At 38.6% G+C, this 20,584-nt stretch overlaps 1 pseudogene; it reads right to left on the bottom strand.

Annotated features, from left to right (window-relative positions):
• LOC112966463 overlaps positions 1-19,417 on the bottom strand; it is a 219,577-nt pseudogene extending 200,160 nt beyond the window's left edge.
• Between the last annotated feature and the right edge of the window lie 1,167 nt (positions 19,418-20,584).

The raw sequence follows: 20,584 nt of genomic DNA on the forward strand, positions 1-20,584 counted from the left end.
TTGTCCAGTCTTCTGTGTTAGGGACTTAGAGCATGCTGAACAGGTTGGCCCCACAAGAGAATTACATGGTGCTTTGCTCAGTTTCTGTGGCTAGACATCACTTCCATAGGACAGAGGCTAGGCATGGACAAGGATGGCATGCATCTGGTGTGGTCAGAACTGCAAGTCCTAAGTGAATTAATTTCAGGCTTCTACTGAGTTTTAGGCATCTGTTGGAAGAAAATTGAACATTTGCATTTTTGGCTATTAAGTATCTCTCACTGTAGGATCTGATTCTGATGCACTTTATTCTGTTGTTTGATGCTTCACCTGGATGGTGGCTTGTGCCTGATAAATGACTGGTAAACAATGTATATATCTTTTGATGCGGCAAAGAAAAAAAAAAAGAAGAAAGTTGCAATCCAAAATGAAGTTGCTTGGTTATTGTGAAACACAAAGAGAGTCCTCTACGATAAGGATGAAATGTACACTGCTCTGGTTCTGTAAGCCTTCTTATTTAGATGTGTGAACTCCCATAGAATTAACTGCATTTATACACCAGTCCTGGATAGATAAGCATATAACTATGCTTAATGTGCAGGGAGGAAGAATTCTATAAGAATCTTTATTAAATTGGAGAGGCAAAAATAGGAATAAGACACAGAGACAGCATCCATCTCTCAAAAAAACATTAGCCCAGCAGTGGAACAGGTAAAAAACAGTGGAGTCCTACAGCAAGGTTGCTGGAATTTGTTGCCCCACAGAGAAATTATACAAGAAATGGCTACTTCCAAAGGGAAGAAACCTGCAGAAAACTACACAAAGTGGGAAAAGAAAATTCCACAGAAAATGTCACCCCTGCAGCAGAAAGTGCAGGAAAGAACCTTGAACACAGGAGGGCTTACTGCAACCTCAGTGTCTATGTTTTAAATACTTTAGAAGGTATGGAGTTGTCACATAGACCTAAGGCTCCAAGTAACCTAGAAGGAGTTAATGAGGAGGTAGACAAATTAAGTTAAAACGCTGATGTAGCTATGTGATCTCAGCAGCCTTAAGCAGACTTGATAATAACAGGATTTTTCTATCCAATAAAAGTTAGAGGTGAGTTTTTAGTGCTGTTTTATACCCAAGAGTGCACATGAGAATACTCAAGACTCTGCAGCTAGATGGAGCCATGGATGGAATCATTTTGGCAATTAAACTTTTATTTGTCCTCTATTATTTTCCTGTCTTTCATTTATGCTTGCCTTTCACTAAGTCACATTAACCCTTTCCCAGAATATTTAAGTTTTGCTACAGTTCCTACAAAAATGTTTGTAAGAGTCTATGAGGGTGCAGCTGACCAAGAGGTGGGAAGGAACATACAGATAGGGATTGGCTTGAGGGCAAGATACATGCTTTTGTCTCTATCACGTGGTTCATTTCATAGTTTACCAATAGTCCAACTCAGTACTGGGCCAATATCAGCTTTAAGAGAGCATGACAACTGCTATTTAAACAAGGGAATGCAGTAGAGGTATTTCAAATATCTTGACGGGATAAGTAATTTTTCTCAGCAACTTAAAATATAGGGGGAAGAAGCAAACAAACAAAAATGTTTTCAGATTATTAATCTTGTTCTCAATTACTCAAAAGCAAGGGAAACAGAAGAATTACCAACATTTTCAGAAAACATTTAAAACTGAATATATCATAAAAGAAATAAGAAACATGTTATTTAGAATTTTAAAAGGCAACAAGACTTGAGATTCATTAAAGAAGTTATCAGTACCTGAGTTGTTTTCAGAATCATTCGATTTTTAAAAATTCTAACCAGTTATATAGTTGTGATTTATCAGTTACCAACAAGCCAGGGATATTTATTAATGAACGCTCATGGTCCAATATTTGCAAAATAACTATTTGGATTGATAGACAGGACATGTTTAAGGGTTTATCATCTTATTCCTACTGGATTCTGCCACAGTTTTTTGTGGTAGTGGCACAGGACTATGGCCTTTATAAATGCAGGGCACCAGCTGATCATTAGAATTTCTCTCAGCTGAAGAAATATCCATCAGTCTACTCATGAGTTGTATAGATTTATATATCTAGAGTTAGGAGCTCTAGATAACATAATGTTGGATATGTTGACAGTTAATGCTCTCAGATGCAAGAAAACTGCTTGATTAACCTTTACAATTCTTTACCTTCCAAAGCAACACTTGTCAAATATTGATCTACCCTACATTAAAACATCTCTGGCAAACAGACATTATTCTGGAATAACTGTTACTTCCTTGGGAAAGATATATACCCCCCCCCCCAGTTTATGTCTCTTTTTGTTGTTGTTTTGTTTTGTTTATCTCTATAAATTCTCCTCTTCTTCCCTTGGCATTTGGACCTAGGAACTGTGGGACAGTTGTAGATAGTTTTCATTACTTCTTTAATTGGCTTCTACGTTAGTATCTTTATTGACATAAGCATATTTATATTTAGGAAGTTTTATAAATAACTTAGTATCTATTGTATAAAAAATGTTCCCATTTAAGTCAAAATGGTTGACCATCACGTATTCATTTCTACCTGATCAACTGTATAGTTCTGAAGAAACTACTGATGCAGTTGTCCACACAGAGAAGTTCACTACTATGTGAGACACCTTAGAATGTCCAAAATAACCCGGTGATGGCAGATATGACACAAAAGTAAGGGAAACCCATGCCCTTCATGAGGGACAGATGGAGTCAACATGGGGTATCAAGAGCATTTCAAATAGGCAAGTTTTAGCGCCGTATTTTTAGTCAACTGATATTCTTCCTGGATCTCCACTGACTTCCTTGTCCTGGAAGCTTCGCCATACAAACACGTACAGCTAGACATCTTAATTTTGGTGTTTACAATCACACTGTATCCCTCCCCATGTTGTCTGTTTAAGTTTTTTTATGTATTTAATGATGGTAAAGATGAAGGCTTCCAAGTGCAGTGTGTCATTTGCCTGTGTTGTCCTTGTGCATCTCAGCCAGTTTGGGTCTCAGTTAAAACCTAAAGAAGGGATGGTTCAAGTGTGATCTTATTTTATCTCCTGAATTTGTGTTCCTTTGAAAAAATGAAGCAACTTTCCATGTGTATGTAAGTCAATGAAAAGATCTTTAAGGGTCTGCTTCCTTGCCCTGCGAGAAGGTTAACAGCATTAAAAGCACTAATGTAAGTATCTTAAATGAAAAAGAAAGGACCCTACAGTGTAAATGCTCCTGTTTTGCATTAAATCTATTCAAGAAAAAAAGAGCACGTGAAAGTTGCTGACTTTTCTAAATGTCTTCAGTTAATCTCTAACTATTGCAGATGGGCCCCAGTTATAGTGATGGTGTTTGTGGAATGGCAACTAGTTCATCAGTTCATTCCAGTAATGACAACAAATCATTTCTAAGCTGTTCCTGTGACTTCTTATGTGAGAAATGCCATATACTATCCCACCACAGAGGACTTCACTGTAATTGGAATCCCAGTGAGATCTAGTGCAGGATATGATCTAAGGGACTGCAGCAGCATGAAAGGAAACAAGATGAAAGTGAAGCCCCAGATGMAAGCAAATAATAATGGCATAGGGCAGATACTCCTGCTGACAGGACGAGAGCTACTTCTGTAAAGAAAATGATAATGCTTTTGCAACCAGCAGAAGTCCTGAAAACTAATCTAGAAGAAGCAGTTACTTTACAGCAATGGCTAAAGTACCTTCCAAATATTGCAGGGAAGGAAAGGGGGGAGGTAGAAAACTACCTTTTCCAGGAAAACTGTGCCATAAAAAATTTATATGTGACAGTATGAGGAGAAAAAGGTGAGTATCGAGTCTTTCTCTTTAAGTCTGTCTGCAGTTCTCATTCCTGGGTAACTGTAGAGGACAGGGAAAGGTTAAGTTATTTTACAAATTGTACTGATGGAAAGATATTATGGCAGAAAAAATAAAAGGGTATATCTTTTATCTGCTGTTATGGCAGATTAAAAAAAATAGGTGCATCTCTCGAATCATGGGATTATTGCTATTTTCTGCAGTATGGTCTGATATGATCTATTAACAGTTCTCTGATTACACCATTCATCGGTGGCAGAGTTGGGGGAGCTTCCAGTTTGTGAAGAATGATCTTCCCTTGGAATTTGGTTTCAGCTCAGATTTGACTGGAAGCTTCTAGGCCTCTGCAGCTGCAAGGGCCTGTCTGATCCCCATTTCCCTGCACATCTGCAAGAGGACTGCCAGGCAGGACTGGCAGCTGGAGCCTATACCATTCAGATTGCCCTGTCACTAAAAGTCCTGAAAGATCTTTTCAAGACACTTAGTCTCCAAGTCCCAATTCTTCAAGACACAGTCTCAAAATTCAAAAATGTAAGAAGGCTACCTAGAGCCAGGACTTCTAGAATAATTGCTGTGGACTCAAGAGCCTAGACCCCAGGGTATTCTAATTTCTCTACTCCATGATAGAGTATATGAGAACTGGCGCTTTCTTTGCCACTAAATAACAGACTTAAGAATCGCTGGATTTAACTGGCAGGTATGACCCAGGATGAGAAGCAGCACATTTCAGTATTCCCATTCCTTGTGACAGACCAACCAGCAACCTGGAAAATTGGGGAAAAAAATGGTTTGGAAACTTGGTTTGGATTTGGTGAGACTTTATGAAAGAGAGCTTGAATGGAATTCTCTTGGTCCAGTGCACACAAGGAAATTCTCTTAAATTTTGTCAGGCTGAGGGTTGCAAAACATGTCCTAAAGTAACTGTTTTTAATGCAGTTGCTGCTAATTCATAAAAGTCCTATTTTTAAAACTAATATACTAAAAGTGGTGCTACATACTGTATGCTAAATGAGATGTATTAAGCAGAAAACATTGACTGAGAAGAAGAGCAAGCTCATATTTCTTCTATCAGCGGAAATATGCAGTGTATTTTATGCAGTATGCTTATTTTTTGGAATGGCCAGAATGGTCCAATTCTTCCTTTTGCATGACTTTATTTGACAAGCAAATCATAAAGCAATTTGTAAACTTGCCTTTCAGCACAATCTTTGTGAGACATAGTGATGTGGCAGTTAAAAGAACACCCCATCACAGGGTAATCTTCAGAGAAACCAGTGCAATTCTATCTGTTCACATTCAGCTCATGAACGTGGTTCTACTTACCGTTTTATTCATACAAAGGCTATTGGACATCTTGGCTCCACAGAATCGCACTACAAGACAAAAGAAATAGGAGAAGCTGTTAAGACACTGTCTTTCTTCCTCTCTCTGGGGGAAAAAAAAAAAAAGTTGACTGGAAGTGAGCAGACCCCTATCCTGGAAATGATTTTTTCCTTTTTTTCTAGCTCAGTTTTAAGCATCACATTCCCTTTATGTTAGAAAAACAGATGTGCATGTTCCTGTTCACCTTCACCTGAAAACACATCTGTTACTCTGAAGCATATGKTTTTTTTTCTTTTTTTCCTTTTTTAATTTGCAGCTATCTTTTCAGATATGCCAGAGGCTGGCTATCCAGTTATACGACTACATTGTGACAATCTTTGTTTTACCAGAAAAGATTTACAGGAGCAGAATGCATAAGACTGCAAGAGGTATAGTTTCTGCAGTAAGTTTCCTTCCCTAATAGGTCACATCCGTGAGGGTTTTTTTTATTATTATTATTTTTTTACAATGGATAACACCTGCTGAAACTTTTGTGCTGAAAAAAGACACGAACTGGCAGAATAAAAGCAAAAACACAGTTTTCTGGCTCTTTTGACCTCCATAAACACCAGATGCATTACAGCTGGAGCCTGGAAAAGTCATCAKGTCCTCATAAGTTCCATAAAAAATGCAGCACAAGTGTGCAGCCTGCAGGCAATTCATGTGAAGGTGATCTGATAGCAGAAAAATATGGCATTTAGAGGAATGAATCTCTAGTTAATTAAATAAATTCATCCACTAGTGAATAGCTAGTCCAAATTTGTATAAGGATAAGGAATGTGAGTATGATATGGAAAGAAGGGGAAGATTTAATGGGAAACAAAGATATTAAAAAATGGAAATTTTAACTAATTGTGTGATCCTTTAGAAAAACTAGAAAACTGGGTACTAATATCTCCTCTCTGTCCTCTTTCTGCCTTGAGACTGTCAGTGAACAAAAATACTGAAGCACTTGACAAAAAGTGTATGTGAGTATATCCCCTGATAAAAGTCATCAGGGCTGAAGGATAAGATATGTCAAGTTTCTTGTAACAACATAACCTTTGGATGTTGACTAATTTTCCTGGATACAGTCACTTTGTTCAGAGACTCACAAATGAACTTAACACATCAATTTGGGGCCTGTCAGAATAACCTGGGTTTATAATTTGCAGTTATAATGCCAATGAGAGTACCAAGTCTGCAGTTCTCTTATTTCCCTCGTCTTCTTCTCCTACCACTGTTTCCATTTATTAAACTATTGGGAAGCATCTAAAACTGTTTTTAAATGAAGGTTATATTAAAAGAATTTAAATTAATTGGAGAGAACTCCTTTTTAAACTCTCTCCATTTGCTCCCCATTCAGATACAGGAAGCTATTGCCTGCTTTAACCATGACACCCATGTAAGACACATCAAGTGCCAGTTACTTGCACACTCAGCTGTGATGGCTTGTGGTAATTTGCTTTGTTTGTTAATTTTCTTGTTTGCTCTATCAGTTCAAAACGGCACCTGAATGTGAAAGTTTTGTCAGTTACAAAGGTTTCCTGGGAAAGGCAGAGAGCTAGAAAAGAGAAATGTGCATTAGCACCCTATGTAGGAGTAAAAGAACCAATGGGACATCAGGGAGATAACAGAAAAGAAGTTGTTGGAGCTTGTATTGATGCTTTGCTCTGGAACTTGTTTCTCACTCCTGTTCAAATGAATCTCCATCTACTGACCTTCAGAGATGCTGGAAGACTCCTCTATTTGCTGGGCTTTGAGAGAAATTAGTCAAAAAGGAGAAAAGCAGTTATTCTGAGGTAATACAATATTTGGAAGGTTTACGTAGACTCTGAACTCCTGTTTGTTTGACTAAAGATAAGAACTTCTCTCCTATTTATAGTGCAGCTTTCCTGTAAGAGTGGGATGATAGGACAGCGGAAACAGAATAAAACAAAATTAATTGCTATTCTTCTTCTTTTTTTGTGGTGCAAATGATACTAGTTTGCTTAATATTTTATGTTATGAAAGTTTTTACACTCAGTTCCATATGACTTGTATCAATGTGGCATGAGATTTACATGAATCTAATTCTTGTATCACTGGCTGAGCAGAACTAGAATACAGACCACATGATTTGACCCCAAATTTCTATTCTGAGTATCTGTGCATTCTTACAAATAAAGCACAGCATGCAAGTGTCTCCTTATATTTGCATTTACATTAGCAAACTTTCATATGGGGAAGAACCTTTGCATGGGGAAGTATAATGCCCATTTTGTAGCTAGTTACCTTGTAATCAGAACCTGTGGAATCAGAAAACAGCCAGAAGGCCTCTGTTGCACACGCTTGGATGCAGACCCCAATCCCAATACTCTACTGTTTCTATAGGGGTGTGATTTTACAGAAACAGCAAATATGACAGTTGATGAGCCTCAGCTAGGATAAAGCCTTATACTGGAATCAAACTAACAAAACAAAATGTGTAAAATTCATACACAAATCTAGTTTTAACAGGTGTTTAACATTTAAGTTGGCTATGAAGCATAACCACACAGCTTCCTCGTGCACAGAAAGTAGAATTATGCAGTGTTTTCACAGGATAAGTTACAGGGGATAGTTCTCCTCCACTGTAAAATTGTGGTAGTTCTTCTACTTGGATAACGTGATTGTTGGGGAAAAGCATAAAACAGTATCTTTTTTTATGGAAATGAATAGCAAATACTGATCTACGGATATCACTTAACATTAAATAGGGCGTGAAGCAGGAGAAAATTACTTGTTGCTAGTAAAATACACGTCTTCAAATGCTGTGGCAGGTGGCGGGCCTACTGTAACTATCATGGGGAGTGAACTTGAAGCTTTTGGATGGTCTGGAGTTAGAGATGGACACATTTTTGAGGAAGAATTCTTAAGCTAATACTTTTTTGTTGTTGTTGTTAGGATAGATGTAATTTAGGTTTTCTTTTTTCTTTTTTTTTCCTAAAAAATAATCTTTTTTTTTCTATCTGTAAGAATGGGTGTTTTATCTGTAAAAGGTGTTTATAATATTCCTTTGAGAATGCCTGAGAGTCACAAATGCCAGGTCAGCACACTGTTAGGAAAGAGATACTGATGTGAAAGGTCTTTATCAGGTCCCCGAGAGCGCCGCCAGCTCTGCCGGTCCCTGCCCCCCCCCCCCCCCCCCCCCCCCCGCCCCATCGCGACCCAGTCCGGGGCCGTCAGTCGCTGCCCCGCGACGCCGCAGCGGTGCCGGCTCCAGCCCTGCCGCGGCCCTGCCCCTGCCCCTGCCCGGCCGCGGCACCCCCCGGCGCCCTGGTCGGCGGCGCCCGACGCCCCCCGGAGCTGGGGCTGCCCCGGCTGCCCCGGGCCCTGCTCCCTCGGGGCGGCGGGGCGAGACCTGGCGGCCAGCACCGGCCCGGCCCGGCCCGGATCGGCCCCGCCGGCAACGGCCGACCCCGGGGAGCCCCCGGCCCCCGCAGCGCCGTGACGATCATTGCTGGGTGCTAGCCGCTGTATCCACAGGAAAAACAAACAAATAAACACCCACAGAACTTGAACTTATATTGCACAAATGGATTAAAAGAGTTGGCATGGGAGAGGAGGAAGAAGAAGAGGCAGGGTGATTTAGTCCAGAGCAGTAACTTTGAAATGTCGTTTAGAGCTAGTTATGGTTCAGAACTTACACTGACAATTAAATGGATTCATGAGGATATTAGAAATGTCCGTATCTTCAAGAAAAAGTATAAAGGGGCAGTCACTGTGCAACTCAAATGTTTCCTTTTTTTTTTTTTTTTTAGTTCTGCCTCTGGAAAACTGAAGGGGGGGGGGAGGAGGAGGGAGAGACATAAGACATAGAGAACCTTGGTTCCTTACTTAAATTTCAGACTGATCCAGGAGCAGCAGTGACTTTGATTTGTAGCAGAGACCTCTGAGAACATTAGTCCTGGATCCAGGAAAAATGCTTAATAGTTTGGCCAATATGTTTGTCATCTATAGTCATAGAAATTATGACTGGAATTAACCTTGAAGAGTCACATAAGTGATTCTTTTACTCTAAGATTAACTATGTCCAAACCATTCCTACCAAATATTTGTCAAATCTGTCCTTAAAAACCTCTTGTAATGGAAATGTTTTCCCAGTTCCATGGACAGTAAGAATAAATTATTCCCTTCTTCTTTGCAACAACAACTCTTATTCACACACAGACTATGCCCTTAGTCTTCCTCAGACTAAACAGTCTTCATACCTACAGTCATTCTTTGTAGGTCATATTTCCTGTACTTCTGACCGTTCTCGTTACAGTTCTACGGATTCTCAGCAAAGCAGAAGATTTTTTTTTGGTCAGTCTTACAAACAACACTCATGTTTATACAACTTAGTACTTTTCCCCTTCTTGCTGCAACTTGACTTTTACTGACGTATGTCAAGATTGGAATCTATCAGATACAGATTCCTGAAGAACCCTGGTCAAAACAGCCTTCCATTTTGATGGCTAGCCTCAAAAATTCAATCATCCTGTACAGTTTCCAGCAAGCTTTTCACCCACTCTATCATTTCTTCTGTGTTCTGTACTGTGTATCCTAAGTGTTACTGTAAGATGATCATCTGAGCCAACGCTAAAAGCTAGTGAGAGATAGCATCCCCTACTTCTTTCTATCCGTAGGGCCTGTTCTTTTTGCCATAGCAAATAAATTACATTGCTCTGAAGTGATTTGTTCTCAACACTCTCTTTTGTTTTCCAAAGGCTATAAATAGACCTTAACATTGTCTTTTGTTTTTCAGAGGCTATGAATAGATCAGCTGATGATTTTTTTCCAAACATTTCTGGGAACTGAGTTTAGACTATCAGATCCAGAAGCTTGTTTCCTATCTATCTACCTCATCCCCATTTTTAAAAAAGCTGCATGGTATGCTCTTTCTTTTCTACTCTGAAAACCCCACCTGCCCTGCAAGAGTTCTTGGAGTTAATAATGAACGGCTCTGAGATTACTCTGAGAATACTCTCTGTTCTGTTTCTCTGTTCTTATCTCTTCATCGGTGGTCATTTAATAGTGTTTACGGTCTGATAGTAGTTAACTTTTTAACTGAACACTGATGCAAACAAGACAATAAAAATCACAGCAGTCTCATCATCATCTTAAAGTTTTTATTCCCTTCTAAGATGTGGATAAGCTCTTTTTTTTTTCTTTTTCTTTTTATTATCTTTTCCTTCTCTCATATTTGTGTTGATTAAAATTCTGAATGAGCAACGGAGTAGAGAAATACATTTTTAGACACAAGCTATTAATGAGAATTTCCAAAAAAGGGCAGTGTGACAGCTCTGCTATCCCTTCTACAGCCAGAAGACATAGTTCATAAAACTGACTGAACTGGGAATTGTGTACAAAGAAATGGAGAGCTTAAAGCAGTGTTATGGACATTGTTGAAAGAGGCTGCTTTTCGCTACATGTTGATATCAGAAAGTGCCAATTTCACTGCTTTCAAGAGTGAAAGAAGAACTGGATCTTGGTTATTTCTTTTGGTATGCTGGATTAAATGACAGAACACTTTGTATCATCCAGTCATTTGTGTATTAATACCAGTGTTGAAAATGAAGGGGAAGAAAAAGTGGAAATCCCATGCTTGTCACAGCCAGTTTGAATATAGCTCTAGGATAATCATACCAGGAGCTGGGAACCAAGGTGAGATTTTGCAACCTCAGAAGAGTTTGTGAGCACACAAAAGACCTGGGAAACTTGGGATCTCTGAATTCACAATGCAACAGGAGCTGTGAGCTAGCACTGGGAGCCTCTGAGCGGAGCGATGCTGCTCACCAGCCACTTTGGGGTGCAGCTTCACAATCTGCCCCAGGCACCACACTGAGGTGGGGTGACCGCACTGATGCAGGGAGAGATAACTCTGTCCGCTCCTCTGTGTCTTTCGGGAGCAACAGAAGGACCTCTCTTAGCAACAGTATGGTCTTAGATTGGCTTGACCTGGCTAAAACTGCACGCTGAGGATGACACTTACAAACTCTCTAATGAGAGACTCCTTCCACTAATAACAGGTGCAATAACTCTTGCTGAATTCCTGTAGGCATTTGAATGCAGTTCTCTTTCCTACTGCTTTCCTCTTAGTGCTGGTAGGATGGGCAGCTGCTGTCACACCTGAGTAGACACTAATGCTCAGTTTAAAGCTCCTAATAGCGTGAGGACAGCTGGGTCCGCAGAAAGGTTTCAGAAGATGGAATAACACCAGCTACCAGAGGAGAAGGTCATCAGTTGATTGTGCCACCACAAACAGAGGATGTCCACTGAGTTAACAGACGTGTTCTCCAGACTGAATTTCCTCTGTTTCATCAATGTACATGATTGTGCAAACATGTGCATGTTGCTTTGTGCATTTGAAGTGTGATGAAACCAACTTCTGGTTTTCCTCTTTGAAATGATGTTCCTGTTTCAAAATTAAAGGAAGGTAATCTTGTTGGTTCTTTCACTGTTTTATATCAGTGCAAGAAGGAGCACTGCCAGTATTTTCTTGCATTTCGCAATGTGAAGAAAGAAAAACCCTCAATCCACAGACAGGAATTATTTGTGGAGAGTGAGTTACTCCACAGCACCTTGGTGGGCAGTTAATTAAGTTCTTTGGCTTCTACTGCTGAAAGCTAGCTTTTACTAAYGAGTGCCTAAAATTTTATGCACAGCTTTCAAAATAGTTCTGCTCGATTCCCATTCACTTAAATAATTTATAAGAAGCCCTCCAATACCCTCTCAAGTATTTAGCTAGTTAATTAGAAATGAAGATTCAAAAACATGTCAGATGTTCATTAATCAAAGCATGAACGGATAGTGAGACAATACTGGGCAGCAAAGAAGAAGTGGTGATTATTATTTTTCACAGACACTTCTAGTTCTGCTCACTATTGTATTGCTCCAATGTATTTCCACTAGATGGCACTCTGTGATTCAAAATACCTTCTTTTTTCTTTTTCCTTTTTTTTTTTTTTTGCTTTGTATTTATATAACTAGGCTTGAGTGATAACTTTTGTGATAAATACCCCTCATTTTGAAGACTTAGAGTAGCAGAAAGAAGATAGGAGCACACATTATAACCAGCCAATAATGAATCGGATGTGGAAACCATGGAGCCATCACTATTACTTAAATTTACACAGATATACAGATGCAGAATCACTCTAACTCTGTACAACTTTAGTACTGAGACAGTACCACTGAACCCAGTGAAACTAATTAAAAGTCAAGCTTATGTAACTGAGGTGAAAATAATACCATTCAGTTGCTGCAGTAACTCCAAAGATTTCTAACACAGTTTATTAGCACTGACCTGATTTGACTTTATTAGTATACCATCATATAAAAATGACGTGTAAAAAACAAATGTGAAAACTTTCTGATGTAGATCCCTATCTTGAGCATGGATTCTACTTCATTTCTGAACTCCTTAAATTATGTTGCATTATTTTGTAATTCTGTGCTACCAAATTAAGAGCTAGTAAATCGATTTTAATTTTTAAGCTATTAAATCAAAATTATAATTTGCTCTCCTAGTAAGTCTAGATAAGATTTTGTTTTGTTATAAGACTTGGAGCCCAAATTAATGCTGCTTAACAATTTACCATTTAAATTTTGTAGTTATATAATTGCTGTAGAATGGCTAAGATCATTTCCTGCATCCTTACTGTACAGTTAAATTCAGTATGTATTACAGATAACAGTCAGTGGTACTGGAGGCACTTTTCTGAGACACCCATACTGGGAGGATTCTTGAACACAGTGGGGAAGTCACTGGATAAATGATAAAACAGGAGGAAGAGGGTAAAGTTAAGTGAAACTCTTGAGAGGGGAAGACCAGGTCATGAAAGATTGAATATGTGTGTTAGAGGAAAGGAATGTATAGTAAGCACATGGGACAGAGAAAGGAAGAACAGAATGGTTGTAGGGAAAGAAAAAAAAAAAAGGAAGGAAGGTTTATGGGAAACTTGAAAGGAGAAATCCTAAAGACAGCAAAATTAAAATTTATTTTAAAAGCCAAAAAAAAGCCTTTCAAAAACAGCTTGGATTAAAATAGAATTAAGTCTTCTTGAACATTTCTCTTAACTTCCAGAGTTATTTCCGTGATGGAGTTTCCAATTAATCCTGGCCATTCTTTCAAGCCCATATCTTTCCTTTTCTTTTCCTTTGTTATTATGGTGCTATACTTAATGTCAGTCATAATCTTAATTCATCTTAATTCATTCAAAAACTATATAAAAGCATAAGTATAAAAGTATAAAATAGCTAATATGCTAGGTTCTCTCTGTTCAGAGGACATGCTTCTTTAAAATGAGATTCTATTCTAAAGAGTTTCTTCTTAAAAAAGGATATCTATTTCTACATGATATGTCATCAGTTTTGTGGAACAAATAAATAAATCTTGCAAAAGCAATCTAAACTTCAAACATCACTGATTTTTTTTTCCTTCCTCTGTTCTGCCACAGTCAGTATTGGGTACTTAGAGTTGGACTGAATCTTGATGCCATTTGTATAATCCCATTGGCTTCAGTAACTTTATACAGATATATTGAAGTCAGACTTCATAAAAATTTGGTTCTGCAAGTGAGTGGGAATTAAATGATTCTCATTCTTTATCAGCTCTAGGAAAAAAAATCTATATTATATATATTAGCATTAAAAAAACTTGGAAATTCTGTAGAGCTCATGCTTATGTGTATGTAGAAAAAAATCTAGGTTCTGAATGATACTCTGAAGCAAATAACATCTGAAAATATGAATGTTTTGATGCAGCATACATTTCAGGGACATGAAGATTTATTTTTCTTCTGATCATATCTTTTGATTCGTTAGCATTTTGGAGGGAAATACAAGAAAAAAAAACAAACAACCCCCCCCCCCAACCCCACACTTCTTTCTGCTCATATGTATTCCTGAACAAGAGCTTGCATTTGACCGTAAGTAGGACCTCAACATCTTGATGTATATAAATTTCCCATTGTTTCTGTTAGAAGCTGCTGAATCCTGTAGCCCAATAGAGGCAATACTGCCACAACTCCTCCTTCCTAGCTYCAGCCACAAGAGAGGCTCAGCTCATGTTCCCAATAGGCACACACACAAGCATATATATACGACACATATGCACATCCATACAGCCAGCCACACAGATCAGCACAGACAGAAAACACAGCAGTCACACAAACTCAAACAGCACCAATGGCCTCACTGTGTTTCCTTCTCTGGCTGATCAGGATGAAGGTCTGTTAATGGGAAATATATATGTATATATGCTGGGATCTCTCTAGTAGCCGGCCTTAGACACCCAGTCTACCCATTAACTGGCCCTTGGATCCTCTTGTCTCTGGTTGCCACATGCACACACACACACACACACACACACACACACACGCAAACGGGTCTCTCATTAAAAGCCTCCCAGACCTCACCACCTCTTCAGGAGTTGGCCTTGACTTCCTGGCCCCTCCAATAGCCACTACCCCAAGTTACTGAGGTTCCCCCAGCTGCCGTTTTTCCCCTGTGATACTTCTTCCTCATGGAGATGAGCCTTTTATCACATAACCTAGCAGTTTCAGCATGGTCCTTCCTTTAAGGGAGAAATTAAAATATTAGCCTGGTTGGAACATTATGCCGAATATCCTGTTTTCAATGCCCTGAGTGTGAGCATGGCAAAAAATCAATTTATACATTTTAACATCTCTACCTGCTCTTCTGCTCAAGTTTCTTGAAATCTGTACTCATTTGGAATTCTAGCCAGGATAGATTTTTATTACAAATGCTGCCTGCAATCCCTTTCAACTGTTTCTTAAGTAACACACTTTCCTAAATTTGATTTTGATAGTAATGGATTCTAATTTAACCATTTAAGTATAAAGCTGCCTTTTCATTAGACTGTTCTATGGAGTTCAGTGTTCTTGACATGCTCCTGCTTTTTATATGTATCCATGCTCTCCAGAGTATTTTAGACTTCATGAGATCAGCAGACCTTAAATGCTCACCATCTCCTAGCATTTTATTACACTGGGTCCATTTCCTAAGATGATTTTTTTCAGTTGCCACTGATCCTGTTAGCTGTTCATTGAACAGTAAAGAAGTAGTCTTATTCTACCTTGAAGTGACTAAATGCTGTGTTAGTGATTGTAGAATGGATATCCTTCGTTGAATTGTCAAGGAAATTGAAATCCCACTGGTCAACAATTCTTTTTCTTAAACCAAGGGCTTTTCCACTCCTCTTGAATTACTTTTCACTCTAATCATGACACTTTGGATATCTTTCCTCTGAACATCTTCTATATGCTTTTTCATTTCATTGTCATTATGTCTTTTTGGATAGGATCTTCTGTATTCATTTATTAAACTCTTGGTTTCTCTCTCCTCCTTATGTGTTATAAGATAGTGACTTATGCATCATATACACATACTGTATGTGTAAACTAAACCGCTAGTCAGATTTCGCATATATGCAGAATACCTTAATCTTTTTTTAAGGTAACTGAGGTGTTGTTAAATACTTTCTAGTTCTTCATCTTTAATACCTCTTTGATAATTAAAAAAAAAAAAAAAGGTTCAAGCTTGAAGACAAAATCTATTTTACCAAGTCCTAATTTGCAATGACAGAGAAATGAATAGTGCACATAACCCCGTGCATTCATTTCCAAGACACTGGACAAAATATTTTCTCTCATTTTTTGAACAAATAATCATGTACTCAGGAAGCAGTATTGCTTATTGTAAAGATTTGGATAGGAAGTTGTTAATTGTGGTACATCTGAATAAAAACTATACTTTGTGACATAAAACTCTCAGTAAAATTTAATACTGAAAGAAAATTTTCCTAATACAGTGGAGAAATCATCTTGCAAGATAAATAAAAGACACAACAACATTACGATCTAGAGTTTAGGGCTTGAACATGATGAGTTACTATTTCTTGTCCAGTTTACATTCAGAGTGGCATAGTATAAAATAGTTGTCTCACAGGGCTGGATGGACATGTAATGAAGATTTGAGGAGGAAGAAGGGACAGAGGAAGAAGAGGCATTGCAAACAATCATAGTTTATCTCTGTCGTACGATAGACAGCATGACTGAGTGGAATTGCACTGAAAAGATTCCGAGAGGTCTAAGTCCTCATCTTCCTGCTTTCATATTAATCTTCTTCAATCTGATTAAAAAAAAAAACAAAAAACCTTAATCTTAATTTCCTTCCTCCTTAAACCTGTGCCGTTGTCTTTAGGAGAAAAGATAGCTCATGAAAAAACAGATAAGTATTCCCATAAATATTCTAACATCTGAAATGAGTATACCAATTGTGTGACAGATATTCAATGATTTACTCTGTAAAATAAGGCAAGACATAAGCAATGCTTAAAAAAGAAAAAAGAAAAAAAAACACTTAAATTTCAAATCTGTTCTGGAGTTTCCAAAATTGGGAAGGGAATTAGAGAAGAATCCAAAAGGTTAGCTTTCTTCACACACATACACACACACACAAAAGAAAAAAAAATGCAAATTTTAAAATAAAGGAGTAGATGAAACAAAGGCAGACTCTCCAAAGAGAGCTCTGGTAAACTGAAGTCATCTATCCATGATTCAAGCTTTTTTTGTTTTGTTTTGTTTTGTTTTAACTTAAAATGAATATTCAAGACAGCATATCTCATGGCCAACATGTTTTTTATTCTTATCAGGAACCAACTGTCACATATCTTTCCCAAATACAGAAATAACTTTCACTATACAACTGAAGCTTGCTTTAGAGACCTTCAAAAGCATCTGTCTCTCCCCATTGATTCTGCTGGGAATTTTATGAAAGATGATTCACGCACATCAAAATTCTGGCATAACTGAGGTGTTGAAGTTAAGCAGACTGGATCGCAGCTGGCATTGCTATTTTATAGTTTCAAACCCTATGCTTTCTTCAGTGTTCTAAATATACCTTCCAAAAGTATCAGGGAAAATGGTGGTTTCCTTTTCTCCCTTTTAAGTATGTAGTACTTTTCTTTGGATTGAAGGAAAAGGATTTGAATAAACATGGCATGGATCAGTAAATTAATTTCTAAGTTATCAACTTTCTCAAGTTGAATTATTTTCATGCTAATATTGGTTCCTATCTTTTGAGTAGAATAATTTTGAGCCTTTAAAGACAATTCAGCTGAAGGGTATTTGTGTTTATATTTTATATTTTTATTTTATATTTATATATTTATATTTCCCTTCCACACACAGAATTTTTACTTAGTCTTCTACCTGATAAGGACATGTTAAATCTCACAGGATCACAGAATCATTGAGGCTGGATATTATCTAGTCCAAACCTCTTGCTTAAGGCAGGATCAGCTAGAACAGGTTGCTCAGGGCTTTGTCCAGTGGGGTTTTGAATATCTCCAAGGATGGAGACTCCACAGACTCTCTGGGCAATCTCTTCCAGTGTTCAATAACCCTCACAGTAAAAAGAAAAAAAAATTTCTTACACTTAAATGGAATTTTCTGTATTTCAATTTGTGCCCATTTCTTCTTGTTCTGTCACTGGGCACCACTGAAAATGGTCTGGCTCCATCTTCGTTACACCCTGCCTTCAGATGTCTGTACACATTGATATGATCCTCCCTGGCCCTCCTCTTCTCCAGGCTGAATCATCCCACCTCTCAGCCTCATATGGCAGATGCTGCAAGCCCTAATTGTCTTTGTGGCCCATTGCTGGACTTGCTCCAATATGTCCATGTCTTGTACTGGGGAGCCCAGAACTGGACTCAGCACTCCAGATCTGACCTCACCAGGGCTGTGTAAAAGGGAAGGATCACCTCCCTCAACCTGCTGGCCAACCTGTCAAAATCCTTCTGAATGACAGTACAGTCATTTGGTGTATCAATCACTCCTCCCAGTTTTATATCATCTGCAAATTTGCTGAGGGTGCACTTTGTCCCATCATCCAGGCCATTTATGAAACAGTATTGCCCCCAGTATATGGTCCCTGGGACACATCACTAATGACTGGCTTCCAGCTGGACTTTGTGGCACTGATCACTATCTTTGCAGCCTAGCAGTTCAGCCACTTTTCAGCCCCCCTCACTGTCCACTGATCAAATTGGTATTTCATCAGTTTGTCAATGAGGATGTTACAGGAGACAGTGTCAAAAGTCTTGCTAAAGTCAAGATAAACAACATCCACTGGTCTACCTTTAACCATCAAGCCAGTCATCTCATTGTAGAATACGATTTGGTTGGTCAGGTGTGATTTCCTCTTCATAAATCCATGTTGACTTCTGTCAATCACCTTCTTACTCTTCATGTGTTTGGAAATGGTTTCCATGAGGATTTGTTCCATACCTTCCCAAGAACTGAGGTGAGGCTAACTGGCCTGTAGTTCCTTCTTGGCCTTTTTCTAGGAGTGACATTTGCTTTCTTCCAGTCTTCAGGAACCTCCTGCAACCCCCATGACCTTTCAAAGATAATCGAGAGTGGCCTCACAATGACATCAGCTAGCTCCCTCAGCACTTGTGGTCACATCTTTTTATGGTCCATGGACGTGTATGTCCAGCTGTTTAAATGTTCCATAACTTGATCCTCCTCTACCGAGGATAGGTCTTCCTTGCTCCAGATTTTCCCACAGGTCTCAGAGACCTGGGATTCCTGAAGACAGGTCTTAACAGTAAAAACCAAGGCAAAGAAGGCATTGACTGCCTTGGTTTTCTCTGTGTCCTTGGTCACTAGGTCCCCAGCCCCCTTCATCCTTTTTTTCTGCTGATACCCCTGTAGAAACCTTTCTTGTTGCCCTTCACATTCCTCACCAGATTTAATTCCAGGCTGACTTTGGCTTTCCTAACTCCATCCCTGCATGCTTGAATGGTGCCTCTGTAGCTCTCCTAGGTCACCCAACCCTGTTTTCACCTCTTGTATGCTTCCTTTTTATGCCTGAGTTTTGCCTGGAGCCCCTTGTTTAACCATGCAGGTTTCCTGACACCTTTTCTTGACTTCCTGCCTGTAGAAAAGGATAATTTTTGAGCTTGGAAGAGGTGATTCTTGAACAGCTCTCCTGGACCCCTCTTCTCTCCAGAACTGTATCCCATGGGATTCTTCCAAGCAGGTTCCTGAACAGGTCAAAGTCTGCTCTCCTGAAGTCCAGTACTGTGATCCTTTTTTTTTTTTTTTTTGGCCTTGTTCCCTCCTCTCTGGATCCTGAACTCACCACCACAACATCACCAATGTTGTCTTGCCCTCTAATCCTGACCCATAAACTCTCAGCTGGCTCGTCATCTATCCCGAGGCAGAACTCCATATATCAAGCTGCTCTCTCACATAAAGGCTGACTGCCTGCCCTCACTGTCCTGGTGGTGGAAGATTTAGGTCTTCATTCTTCATCTGGTGACTAAATTAGCTGAGAGAGTTTGTGGCTGTCCTTCATACTTCCTTCATGTGCCTCTTCAATAATTGATTATAAAACAGCATATTGACTTCAGGGTATGTTTTTCCTAAATTCTCTTTAAACCTCAAATATATAACCAGTTTTAGTGGCATGTGATTTTTTTTTAAATATTTGATTTCTACCTTTGGATGCTACTGCAGGTCTGCATGCTTTTCATCTGATTGCTAAGGAAAAAAAAATAAATTAAAAAAAATCTATTTTTCAAGTAGCCTAAAGCAGAGCAGAAATTCCTAAAAACTCCATCTGAATGTTATGCCACAGACCATAATTGACTGAATAAATAAATAAAAGTCCTAGTAAATGCTGGTTTGGGATGATGCCAGCCTCCTTTTTGAATATGTCTTCATTGGTAACATACTTCCTATTGCCATCCATCTGTGCTGAACTGCAGTCCTGCCTCTTTCCCCTCCTCATGTTTTATTGAGCAAAATCTCCAGTCGTGAAATAATAGCTTATCAAACATTGTTGTCTGCCTGTGCTCCCATCTTTTGTTGCTACAGTAGGAGTTCATTCTCGAACAAGTTTATAAAATTTAATAGGCTCTCTGACTTGGCTTATTGGACTTTTAACTCAGAGAAAATTTATTATAGATTAACCTGTTCAGAAAGACAACTTGTTCCCTTTTTGCAACTACTTCTGTGACCCCAAATCAGCTCAGGTTAATCTGGAAACTCTTTTGTCATTTTCATTCAAAGCTGTAACTTCTTTTTTCCGTGTTATCTTTAGACAAAATTTTCTTGTCTGCTATTTTAATTCCTGAGAAGTTTTCCTTCAAGAAAACTGAAGAATTATTTGAAATGTAACATCTCTCATGAGCCTTTTGGAGACCTTTAAAATTTAGAAATATATATTTTTTATTATTATTTTATTTTTTTAATAGATATTTCACAAAGATGCTATTGGTTCACTTAATTACCACCCCTTTATTTACACTGTCACAAGACAACGTAATGTTTTAGCAAAGGTTAATATGTTTAAGATTAAAATTCCAGATTATGACTAAAAATCAATGGTAAGAGT

Source organism: Apteryx rowi, unplaced genomic scaffold (assembly GCF_003343035.1).
Source record: "Apteryx rowi isolate R43461 unplaced genomic scaffold, aptRow1 scaffold_244, whole genome shotgun sequence".
In the NCBI taxonomy this organism is placed as follows: domain Eukaryota; kingdom Metazoa; phylum Chordata; class Aves; order Apterygiformes; family Apterygidae; genus Apteryx; species Apteryx rowi.